The sequence below is a fragment of the Passer montanus genome, unplaced genomic scaffold (assembly GCF_014805655.1).
Source record: "Passer montanus isolate IOZ18808 unplaced genomic scaffold, ASM1480565v1 scaffold370, whole genome shotgun sequence".
NCBI classification, from domain to species: domain Eukaryota; kingdom Metazoa; phylum Chordata; class Aves; order Passeriformes; family Passeridae; genus Passer; species Passer montanus.
In genome coordinates this window covers 8,162-20,329 of record NW_024368486.1, presented here as the reverse complement: position 1 = coordinate 20,329, position 12,168 = coordinate 8,162, and the positions used below count along the sequence as shown (strand labels likewise).

The 12,168-nt window shown below is 54.0% G+C and overlaps 1 long non-coding RNA gene across 1 annotated transcript in view; it reads right to left on the bottom strand.

Annotated features, from left to right (window-relative positions):
• Positions 1-306: 306 nt before the first annotated feature.
• Positions 307-12,168, bottom strand: part of LOC120506072 — a 14,965-nt gene continuing 3,103 nt past the window's right edge. Inside the window, exon 2 of the long non-coding RNA XR_005628427.1 lies at positions 307-723. This is a non-coding gene — a long non-coding RNA (uncharacterized LOC120506072). The remainder of the gene's footprint in view (positions 724-12,168) is intronic.

Genomic DNA, 12,168 nt, shown 5'->3' with positions numbered 1-12,168 from the left:
TTCCCTTTTCCATCCGCAAATCCCACAAAAATCCCTCAGGATGAGTCCTGAGTGCCCTGGATCCCACAATCCTGGAAGGTTTGGGATCCATGCAGCTTCAATCCCATCCCATTTTTTTTTTTCCATGGGGAAAAAGAACGGGATAATTTGGGAAGCAGGAGGCTGCAGCAAGTTTGAGCTCAGGGATCCCTCAGCTGCTCCTCGTGTCACCTCAGGGGGACAATTCGGGTTTTGACCTCAGCTCCTCCTGGGAAAGGATCAAATTTGGGAATTTCGGGGGACGGACAGATGCGGCCGAGCCCGGTGTGAATAAATAAACACGGAATTTATTCCCGAGAGACGCGCCCCATGAACCAGGAAAAGCCGACAGCAGCAGACAAAAGGCGTTTTTCCCACCAGGACCACCCCAAAATCCTGAAATTCATCCCGAGGATGCAGCAGGATGGACCCAGGACGAGACACCTGGAACGTCCCAGAGCTGCTCCTCCAGAGGAGACGATGTCCCATTTCCCAAAATCATGGAATTAGGAGGGACCTCCAGGATCATCGAGTCCAGCTCTGGAGCTCTTGGCAGCCGTGGGCTCTGGCAGAAGCAAATCCTGGGCTTCAGGATTTCAGGATTTCAGGATGAGGCTCTCCAGGACCATCATTCCAGCCACTTCACCATGTAGGGCCCCTCCAGCTCGTAGCCGATCTTCCTGTAGTAATCCCTGGTGCCGACACCTGCCAGGAGGAGGAGGAGGAGGATGAATTCCTGGGACAAAGCTGGAAAAGCCAGGCCGGGCAGGCCAGGCCCTTCCACGGAGCAACGGCGCCGCAGCGGGGGCGTTAGCTCGTTAGCAGCCGGACTAATTACAGAGCTGCAGCTGCGCCCTGTGCCCCGCGCCCTCCGAGAGGGAGCGGAACCCGGGAATGACCAGGGATCGTCACCGGGGCTGAAGGGCCCTACAGCCCCCAGGGACATTCCGGGAGTCGGGAATGAGCTCAGCTCCACTCCAGCTGCTCCCTGTGCCCCGCGCCCTCCGAGAGGGAGAGGAACCGGCTCGGAGGAATGGGAACGGAACCCGGGAATGACCAGGGATCATCACCGGGGCTGAAGGGCCCTACAGCCCCCAGGGACATTCCGGGAGTCGGGAATGAGCTCGGCTCCACTCCAGCTGCTCCCTGTACCCCGCGTCCTCCGAGAGGGAGCGGAACCGGCTCGGAGGAATGGGAACAGAACCCGGGAATGACCAGGGATCATCAGCAGGGCTGAAGGGCCCTACAGCCCCCAGGGACATTCCGGGAGTCGGGAATGAGCTCGGCTCCACTCCAGCTGCTCCAGTGGGCGCAATCCAATTTCCTGCTCCAAGAGCCTCTTCCCTGCCCGTCCTCTCCTGCCCGGGAAAAAGGCCCAGCTCCGCGTCCTTCCCTCCTCAGCTAATTAGCCACAGGTGCACTAATTACTCATCGGGGAGCGAGGGAGGGCTCAGCGTCATCGGCGGCGCAGGATGGAGAGGACTCGGCTCTCCAGGCCCTCCTGCATCCCTCTCCAGGCTCCTGGAAACTCCAGGGCTTTCCAGGAATGGCTGGGAATGACCTGGTGACCCTTTCCTGCCCACGGGGCTGCTCACACAGGTTGGGTTAAAATGCTCCTCAGCGCTTCCTGAATGTGGATTTCAGAGTTCCTGAATGGTTTAAAATCCCCAAAAATTCCCATCCAGCATCCTCATGCTCCTGCCCATAGTGGAGCGTGGACCTGGAGGGATCCCAGGTCCTGCATCCCTCTCCTGGAATCTCCAGCGCTTTCCAGGAATGGCTGGGAATGACCTGGTAACCCTTTCCTGCCCACGGGGATGCCCTGTGCAGGTTGGGTTAAAATGCTCCTCAGCGTTTCCTGAACGTGGATTTCAGAGTTCCTGAATGGTTTAAAATCCAAAAAAATTCCCATCCAGCATCCCTGTGTCCCTCTCCATGGCAGGGCTTGGACCTGGAGGGATCCCAGCTCCTTCATCCCTCTCCAGGCTCCTGGAATCTCCAGGGCTTTCCAGGAATGGCTGGGAATGACCTGGTGACCCTTTCCTGCCCACGGGGCTGCTCACACAGGTTGGGTTAAAATGCTCCTCAGCGCTTCCTGAATGTGGATTTCAGAGTTCCTGAGTGGTTTAAAATCCCAGAAAATTCCCATCCAGCATCCCTGTGTCCCTCTCCAGGCTCCTGGAATCTCCAGGGCTTTCCAGGAATGGCTAGGAATGACCTGGTAACCCTTTCCTGCCCATGGGACTGCCCTGGGCTGCTCACACAGGTTGGGTTAAAATGCTCCTCAGCGTTTCCTGAACGTGGATTTCAGAGTTCCTGAATGGTTTAAAATCCCCAAAAATTCCCATCCAGCATCCCTGTATCCCTGCCCATGGCGGAGCTTGGACCTGGAGGGTCTTTAAGGTCCCTCCCAACCCCAACCACTCTTGGATTCATCCCAGCATTCCAAACGGATCAATTTGAGGTCTGGAAAAGGCACCCGAACCCCAGACCCGAGATGTCCTCGTGCCCCCATTCCAGCAGCTGGGAAGACCCTGGAGAACCACCAGGAACCCCAAACTGGGAACACCGGAGCGAATTCCCCTCCCAGCAGTGACACAGTCCCTGTGACGTCACAGCAGGGACCAAGGACACCCCGGAGGGACCCAAATTCGCTCAGCTTTTGGAGCCTGAAACCAAGGAAAACCCAAAAAATGCGAACACATCCCTTTTTACCCTTTTCCTGACCTCTGCCTGGGAGGGTCAGGACTTCTGGTCTGGAGTAAACCGTGACCTCAACCAACATCCTGCCCAAAAATCATCCCCTGGGTTCATCAGCAGAGCAGCTGGGGCACAAAACATAAGATTTTGGCTCTGAAAGATCATCCACAACCCCAAAACACTTGGAAAAAGGGTCGGCAGCACCTCAAGGTGAAGGACAACCAAGTAACTGAACGGATGGTTTGACACCACCTCCGTCAGAGCTCCGAAACAATTCCCCCTTTCCTTTATTCCCTGGAAAACGTGGGGGGTTTGAAGGCAACACCTCGGGGTGCTTCCATGAATCTGGAGCTGCTCAGGGCGCCAGGTCTGCCCCGCTGGGTCCGAGCCACTGGCGTGTCCCCGTGTCCCAGGGTTCCGAGTGTCCCCATTGCCACCCCAGCCCTGCTCATGGCAGGAACTTCTTCCACAAAATGTCCTTCAGTGGGGAAGGCTGGAGATGCCTGAAGGAGGCAGGGCGAGACCCTGTGGGACGCCTGGAGTCCCCGTGGAGAGAGCGATTCCAGAGCTGGAGAAGAACCCTGGAATGGTTCTTCTCCAATGCCCAACGCTCCTGGAAGGTCTCCATGGCACAGGATCTCCTCCCAGATGTTTTCTGTTCTGAAATCTGAATCTTCTCCCAGAGCTGGTGGGACCTGTCCAGGCAGAACCCTTCCGGTGTTTTCCAGGGAAAGGAAACCCTCCAAGAAATATCCCGAGAGAACTCTCCTGCAGGATTGGAAGAGCAAGACCAAACCCTTGGCTTTCCAAGGCAGAACTGGCCGCATTCCCCACCCTGCAGCTTCAGGAGAGGGATTTAATGTTCAACGTTCCACATCCAACCGCGGCAGAGCTCGGGCTGAGCGGGATCCATCCAGATCCAGATCCAGCAGGACTCCTGGAAGGTCTCCATGGCACAGGATCTCCTCCCAGATGTTTTCTGTGCTCCTGGAAGGTCTCCATGGCGCAGGATCTCCTCCCAAACGTTTTCTGCTCTGAAATCTGAATCTTCTCCCAGAGCTGGTGGGACCTGTCCAGGCAGAATCCTTCTGGTGTTTTCCAGGGAAAAACAACCTCCAAAAAATATCCCAAAAGAACTCTCCTGCAGGATTGGAAGAGCAAGATGAAAACTTGGCTTTCCAAGGCAGAACTGGCCGAATTCCCCTCCCTGCAGCTTCAGGAGAGGGACTGAACGTTCAACATTCCGCATCCAACCGCGGCAGAGCTCGGGCTGAGCTTGGCAGAGCGGGATCCATCCAGATCCAGATCCAGATCCAGATCCAGCAGGACTCCTGAAAGGTCTCCATGGCGCAGGATCTCCTCCCAAATGTTTTCTGCTCTGAAGTCTGAATCTTTTCTCCCAGAGCTGGTGGGACCTGTCCAGGCAGAACCCTTCCGGTGTTTTCCAGGGAAAGGAAACCCTCCAAGAAATATCCCGAGAGAACTCTCCTGCAGGATTGGAAGAGCAAGACCAAACCCTTGGCTTTCCAAGGCAGAACTGGCCGCATTCCCCACCCTGCAGCTTCAGGAGAGGGATTTAATGTTCAACGTTCCACATCCAACCGCGGCAGAGCTCGGGCTGAGCGGGATCCATCCAGATCCAGATCCAGCAGGACTCCTGGAAGGTCTCCATGGCACAGGATCTCCTCCCAAATCTTTTCTGCTCTGATTTACCCCCAGAGCTGGTGGGACCTGTCCAGGCAGAACCCTTCCGGTGTTTTCCAGGGAAAGGAAACCCTCCAAGAAATATTCCAAAAGAATTATCCCCCAGGATTGGAAGAGCAAGACCAAACCCTTGGCTTTCCAAGGCAGAACTGGCCGAATTCCCCACCCTGCAGCTTCAGGAGAGGGACTGAACGTTCAACATTCCGCATCCAACCGCGGCAGAGCTCGGGCTGAGCTTGGCAGAGCGGGATCCATCCAGATCCAGATCCAGATCCAGATCCAGCTCCAGCCCTGAAAGGTCTCCATGGCGCAGGATCTCCTCCCAAATGTTTTCTGCTCTGAAGTCTGAATCTTTTCTCCCAGAGCTGGTGGGACCTGTCCAGGCAGAACCCTTCCGGTGTTTTCCAGGGAAAGGAAACCCTCCAAGAAATATCCCGAGAGAACTCTCCTGCAGGATTGGAAGAGCAAGACCAAACCCTTGGCTTCCCAAGGCAGAACTGGCCGCATTCCCCACCCTGCAGCTTTAGGAGAAAGATTGAATGTTCAACATTCCGCATCCAACCGCGGCAGAGCTCGGCAGAGCGGGATCCATCCGGATCCAGATCCAGATCCCGATCCCGATCCAGATCCAGCTCCAGATCCAGATCCAGCAGGAGGACAGAGGCTCGGATCCACCTGCCTGGATGCAAACCCACGGCCAGGAGCCAGGGGAGGCTTTTTGGAAGTGTCCCCCCCACAATCTTCGAGTGACACATCCTCTGCCAACGGCGAAGTTAAACCCTTTTGGAGCCCTGGAACCGTGGCGAAAGCTGCTGATAACCCCCCAAAACCTGGAATTTGCATCCCGAAAATTAATGAAATCCGTTCTGGAAGCCTGCCCGGAGCAGGGGACAGAGGGAAGTGGCTGAAGCACCGGGGATAAGCACAGCCCAGAGGGACGGACGCGGGCACGGGACCGCGGCAGCACCAAATCCACAAATCCACAAATCCATAAATCCATAAATCCCCGTCTCTGACTCAGCCCTGCCGCGCGGGAACACCGACACGGCGTCCGAGCATCCTCCAAGATCCCCCGGCCACGGAACTGGGTGGAAATGAGGTTTTTTCAGCATCGTTAACGAGCTGCTAATTGTTCATAAAATTTCGGCGGCAGAGACGTTCCCCATCTCCACCTCTTCCCTGGCAACCACCGGGATCTTCTCCCGGGATGGGAGTCCGGGCTCGTCCTGACTCGCGGATTCCTTCCCCTCCAAATATTCCAGGGATAACCGAGCTGGCTGAGGTGCCAGCTGTGGTTTTCCAGGTTTTTCTGGGAGGAACCACCTGGAGCGGGGCTTTGCCTGTGGAAAAGGGAGCCTGGACATGCCAGGGGACACCTGGAAGATCTGTGGGATCCAGGGTGTTGGGAAAAGGATCAGCCAGGAGGACAGGACACGGTTTTTCCATAAAATCTGTGGAATCCTCACCCCTGGAAATGTTCCAGGCCAGGTTGGAGCCAAGCTGGGATGGTGGGAGGTGTCCCTGCCCACGGAATGGGGTGGGATTTCGGGACCTTGCCCACCCAAAGCATCCTGGAATTCTGTGGAAGAACCGTGTGACGTTCACCAAAATACTGCAGATTTCACCCAGAATGAGCAGCGAGTCTCAAGGCAGACACAGGAATTTGGGATGGCCATGGGGATTTGGGATGGGCACAAGAATTTGGGATGGCCATGGGGATTTGGGATGGGCCACAGGGATTTGGGATGGCCACAGGGATTCAGGATGGCTACGGGAAATTGGGATGGCCACAGGAAATTGGGATGGGCACAAGAATTTGGGATAGCCATGAGAATTTGGGATGGCCAAGGGGATTCGGGATGGCTACAGGAATTTGGGATGGGCACAGGAATTTGGGATGGGCACAAGAATTTGGGATGGCCAAGGAGATGTGGGATGGCCAAGGGGATTTGGGATGGGCCACAGGGATTCAGGATGGCTACGGGAAATTGGGATGGCCACAGGAATTTGGGATGGCCAAGGGGATTTGGGATGGCCAAGGGGATGTGGGATGGGCACAAAAATTTGGGATGGGCCGCAGGGATTCAGGATGGCTATGGGAAATTGGGATGGCCACTGGAATTTGGGATGGGCACAAGAATTTGGGATGGGCACAAGAATTTGGGGTGGCCAAGGGGATTTGGGATGGCTACGGGGATTTGGGATGGCTACAGGGATTTGGGATGGGCACAAGAATTTGGGATGGCCATGAGAATTTGGGATGGCCAAGGGGATTCGGGATGGCTACAGGAATTTGGGATGTGCACAGGAATTTGGGATGGGCACAAGAATTTGGGATGGCCAAGGAGATGTGGGATGGCCAAGGGGATTTGGGATGGGCCACAGGGATTCAGGATGGCTACGGGAAATTGGGATGGCCACTGGAATTTGGGATGGGCACAAGAATTTGGGATGGGCACAGGGACTTGGGATGGGCACAGGGATTTGGGATGGGCCACAGAGATTTGGGATGGGCACAGGGACTTGGGATGGCCGCAAGGGATTTGGGATGGCTATGGGAAATTGGGATGGCCACAAAAATTTGGGATGGCTACAGGAATTCGGGATGGCCACAGGGAGACCCGTGGACACTCCAGGGTTTGCTTTGGAGCAAGACCCCACTCTTGAATCTGGCAGCACCAATTTTTGAGTTGAAGGGTCAAATCCAGGCTTTCAATCCACGGAAATGCAGGAAAACAGGAAGAGGGAGGATTTTTATCTTGTCCCTTGTGTTCTGGATGCTGATGGAAAATCCACGAGTTTGGGAACTGGAGCTGGGAATGCATCCACGATTTTCTGTGCGTTTCCTTTGGCGTTTCTGCTTCCCTGGGATTTATCTCCAGGGAAAACACGAGGCTGTTCCATGTGAATCCCAACAAATCTCCCGCCGGGAACGGGAACAACGGGGAGCAAGCAAAGGATCAGAGATAACCAAAAACTGCCTTATCAGCACCGAGGAAACGGGGGGAAATCCCAATTTTTAGCACGTCGGAGCAATCCCGGAGAAATTCTGAATTTCAAAAACCAAGGAATGATCCCTACAGCAAAGATTTTTGTTTTAAATCAGAGAATTGGAAACGGATTTTCTGGAAGTTCCTGAAGATACTGAGAAGGTAAAAATCCTTGGAAAATCGGGGGATTTTGGAAATGTTCCCCAGAATCCTGGAATGGTTTGGGTTGGGAGGGACCTCAAACCTCATCCGTGGGCAGGGACACCTTCAACCATCCCAGATTTTTCCAAGCCCCATCCAACCTGGCCCTGGACACTTCCAGAGATCCAGGGGCAGCCCCAAATTTTGGGAAACCTGTGCCAGGGCCCCATTCCCTCTGAGAAAACAGGAATCTGGTATTATTTATTTGAAAAACAATTAAAAGCCCATTAATGCCACTCTAAACCAGAGCTCTGGAAGAGATTTTTGGTTTTTTTTTCCCAAGCCACGAGCGCCGGGGTCGGAAGCGACTCCGCGGGATCGATATTCCCAGAGGGATTGACCCGGGAATGGGAGAGCCACAGCAGCTAATTAGGGCCCTAATTGAGCCACGTCCTGATGCGCTCACACTCTGCTCCCATCATCACGGAATGACGATCCCAAAATGAGAATTTTGGGATCAAAACCACAAAAAAGCAGCGGCGGAGTCAAACCCCTGCGGGAGGAATCCGCCCCCAGTTTTTAATGGAAAATGCAAGTTGGGATTTGTCTGGGGTTCTGTTTTTTTCCCTTTTTTTTCCTGCTGGGAACGCTTCCCGGAGATTTTAATTGGTGTTTTCACAGCCCCGGCCGCGTCGGGCTCTGTCCGTTGGAAACCACGGATCCCAGATGGAAAAGGGAATTTGGGAATTCTGCGTGTCGCTCGTCAGCTCAGCAGAGGCACAACACCGGTGGCCGTGGAGATCCGAGAGCAGAAAAACGGGATGGACCCCTGGAATCGCACTCCAGCCCCCCAAAAATCCCTGCTCCACTTAAATCCAGAGTGGATTTGATGGGAATAGGGAACAGAACATTCCCAATGGGGCGGGATCCCAGATTTTTCCAAGCCCCATCCAACCTGGCCCTGGTGGATTTGGGAATGTGGGGCTGCTGAACATTCCTGATGGATTTGGGAATGTGGAGATGGAGAACATTCCTGATGGGGCTGGATTTGGGAATGTGGGAATTCAGAACATTCCCAATGGGGCTGGATTTGGGAATGTGGGGCTGCTGAACATTCCTGATGGATTTGGGAATGTGGGGATGCAGAACATCCCTGATGGATCTGGGAATGTTCAGGTGCAGAACATTCCTGAGGGGGCTGGATTTGGGAATGTGGGAATTCAGAACATTCCTGATGGATTTGGGAATGTGGGAATTCAGAACATTCCTGACGGGGCTGATCCAACTCCTCACCCAGAGCAATAAAACCAGGGGCGAAGCCCCAGCACCCGAACGGGATTTTGGGAAAAACCCAACGGAACGATGAACGGCGGAACTTCAGGAACTGGGTTTTTTTTTGAGCGAGACCCATCCCAGAGATTCCAGACGGGAGATTCCCTCTCAGTGATCCCTCCACCGTGGAATCATCATTTCCTCTCTGCCCCCACGGCCCAGCACCCCCAGCTCCGGGAACGGCAGAGATCTCTGCCTCCAATCCAACAGAAATGGAATATTCTGGAGATAATCCCACAATTTCTGCGAGGATTTCAGGAATTGCTGCCGTGGGGCAGCCGTGGGGCAGAGGGAGGGACGGCGACAGGGAATGTGTCTGCTCCTCAGCCCGGATCTGCCCCAATTCCAGGCTCTGGGAGGTTCTGAGGCTGCTCCAGAGGTGAAGTTGGAACATCCAAGGCGGGCGATGGATTTGGGATGAGTCACCGAGCATGTGAGGCATCCATGATCCAGCTTTTTTCCCTGTGGGCTCCAGATGATGAGCTCAGTGATGCTGAGAGCCAGCAGGGAATCTCAGGGCTGGGAAGGACCTTGGAATGTCCCAATCCATGGGCAGGGACACCTTCACCACCCCAGGCTGGACTTGGACACTTCCAGGGATCACCGGGCTGGGAAGGACCTTGGAATGTCCTTATCCATGGGCAGGGACACCTCCAGTGCCCCAGGCGGATCCAGGCTGGACTTGGACACTTCCAGCCCCAAATTCTCTGGGAATTCCGTGCCAGGGATCCACTTCAGGTGGCTCACAAAAAACACTGGGGTCAAAAAGGAGCGAGGAGGACGAGGAGAGAAAAACCATCCACGATTTCTCTGGTTTGGCTTTGCTGTCCCTCTGGACAGGGCTCCAGCCTGGAACTCCCATCCCTGGAAGTGACCAAGGAAAAGCTGGAGCAGCCAGAGACAGTGGAACCCCATCCAGAGGGTGGGACAGGGGCTTGGGAGCCCCTCCCAGCCCAAACCCTTCGGGGTCTGGGGAGCACCCCAGTCCTGGATCGTTTTTCCCATCTCCTGGATGCACTTCCCATCTCCTGGATGTATTTTCCCATCTCCTGGATGTTTCTTTCCCATCTCCTGGATGTATTTTCCCATCTCCTGGATGTTTCTTTCCCATCTCCTGGATGTATTTTCCCATCTCCTGGATGTATTTTCCCATCTCCTGGATGTATTTTCCCATCTCCTGGATGCACTTCCCATCTCCTGGATGTATTTTCCCATCTCCTGGATGTTTCTTTCCCATCTCCTGACTGTTTTTCTCCATCTCCTGGATGTATTTCCCAATTCCTGGATGTATTTTCCCATCTCCTGGGTGTTTTTTCCAGGTCTGGATTGGGGATGGAAGGAGAGGAAAGGATCACCCCGAGCTGGGAATGAGCCGGGGCAGGGCTGGGATGGGATGGAGGGACGGGCAGGAAAGGGTGCGGGGCTGAGGCGCCGCGGGAGGGATCCAATCTGTCCCTCCTGCGGGAGATCAGGACGGGAGCAGTCGGAGATAACGCCAGGAGCAGTCGGAGATCAGGACAGGAGCAGTGGGAGATAAGGACGGGAGCTGTGGGAGATAAGGACGGGAGCTGTCCGGGCACGACCAGATAACGACGTCAGCGCGGCCCCCGGCTCCTCCCGGGATTTACAGAGCTGGGATTTAGTCATGGATGAGGAACTGGCACTGCTGAGGCTGTCCCTGGCTCCTGGAGGAGCCCCGGCAGCTCATCCTGCTGAATCCCAGTCTGGATTTGTTGGAAGTTTGGATTTGCTGAATCCCAGTCTGGATTCCCCGGATCCCAGTTTGGATTTGTTGAATCCCAGTCTGGATTCCCCGGATCCCCGTCTGGATTTGCTGAATCCCAGTTTGGATTCACTGAATCCCAGTTTGGATTTGCTGAATCCCAGTCTGGATTCCCCGGATCCCCGTCTGGATTTGCTGAATCCCAGTTTGGATTCACTGAATCCCAGTTTGGATTTGCTGAATCCCAGTCTGGATTCCCCGGATCCCCGTCTGGATTTGCTGAATCCCAGTTTGGATTCACTGAATCCCAGTTTGGATTTGCTGAATCCCAGTCTGGATTCCCCGGATCCCAGTTTGGATTTGTTGAATCCCAGTCTGGATTCCCCGGATCCCCGTCTGGATTTGCTGAATCCCAGTTTGGATTCACTGAATCCCAGTTTGGATTTGCTGAATCCCAGTCTGGATTCCCCGGATCCCAGTTTGGATTTGTTGAATCCCAGTCTGGATTCCCCGGATCCCCGTCTGGATTTGCTGAATCCCAGTTTGGATTTGTTGAATCCCAGTTTCAATTAGCTGAATCCCAGTTTGGATTCAATGAATCCCAGTCTGGATTCCCTGAATCCCAGTTTGGATTCACTGGTTTCCAGTTTGGATTCCCTGAATTCCAGTTTGAATTCCCTGAATCCCAGTTTGGATTCACTGATTCCCAGTTTGGATTCCCTGAATCCCAGTTTGGATTCATTGAATACCAGTATGTATTCCCTGGATCCCAGTTTGGATTCACTGATTCCCAGTTTGGATTCCCTGAATCCCAGTCTGGATTAGTTGAATCCCAGTCTGGATTGTCTGGATCCCCATCTGGATTTGCTGAATCCCAGTTTGGATTCCCTGAATCCCAGTTTGGATTAGCTGAATCCCAGTCTGGATTGTCTGGATCCCCATCTGGATTTGCTGAATCCCAGTTTGGATTTGTTGAATCCCAGTTTCAATTAGCTGAATCCCAGTTTGGATTCAATGAATCCCAGTCTGGATTCCCTGAATCCCAGTGTGGATTCCCTGAATCCCAGTTTGGATTCACTGGTTTCCAGTTTGGATTCCCTGAATCCCAGTTTGGATTTGTTGGATCCCAGTTTGGATTCACTGAATTCCAGATGGGATTCACTGAATCCCAGTACGGATTCACTGAATCCCTGTTTGGATTCCCTGAATCCCAGTTTGAATTCCCTGAATCCCAGTTTGGATTCACTGATTCCCAGTCTGGATTCACTGATTCCCAGTTTGGATTCCTTGAATCCCAGTCTGGATTGTCTGGATCCCTATCTGGATTTGCTGAATCCCAGTTTGGATTTGCTGAATCCCAGTCTGGATTCCCCGGATCCCAGTTTGGATTTGCTGAATCCCAGTTTGGATTTGCTGAATCCCAGTTTGGATTTGCTGAATCCCAGTTTGGATTTGCTGAATCCCAGTCTGGATTCCCCGGATCCCAGTTTGGATTTGCTGAATCCCAGTTTGGATTTGCTGAATCCCAGTCTGGATTCCCCGGATCCCAGTTTGGATTTG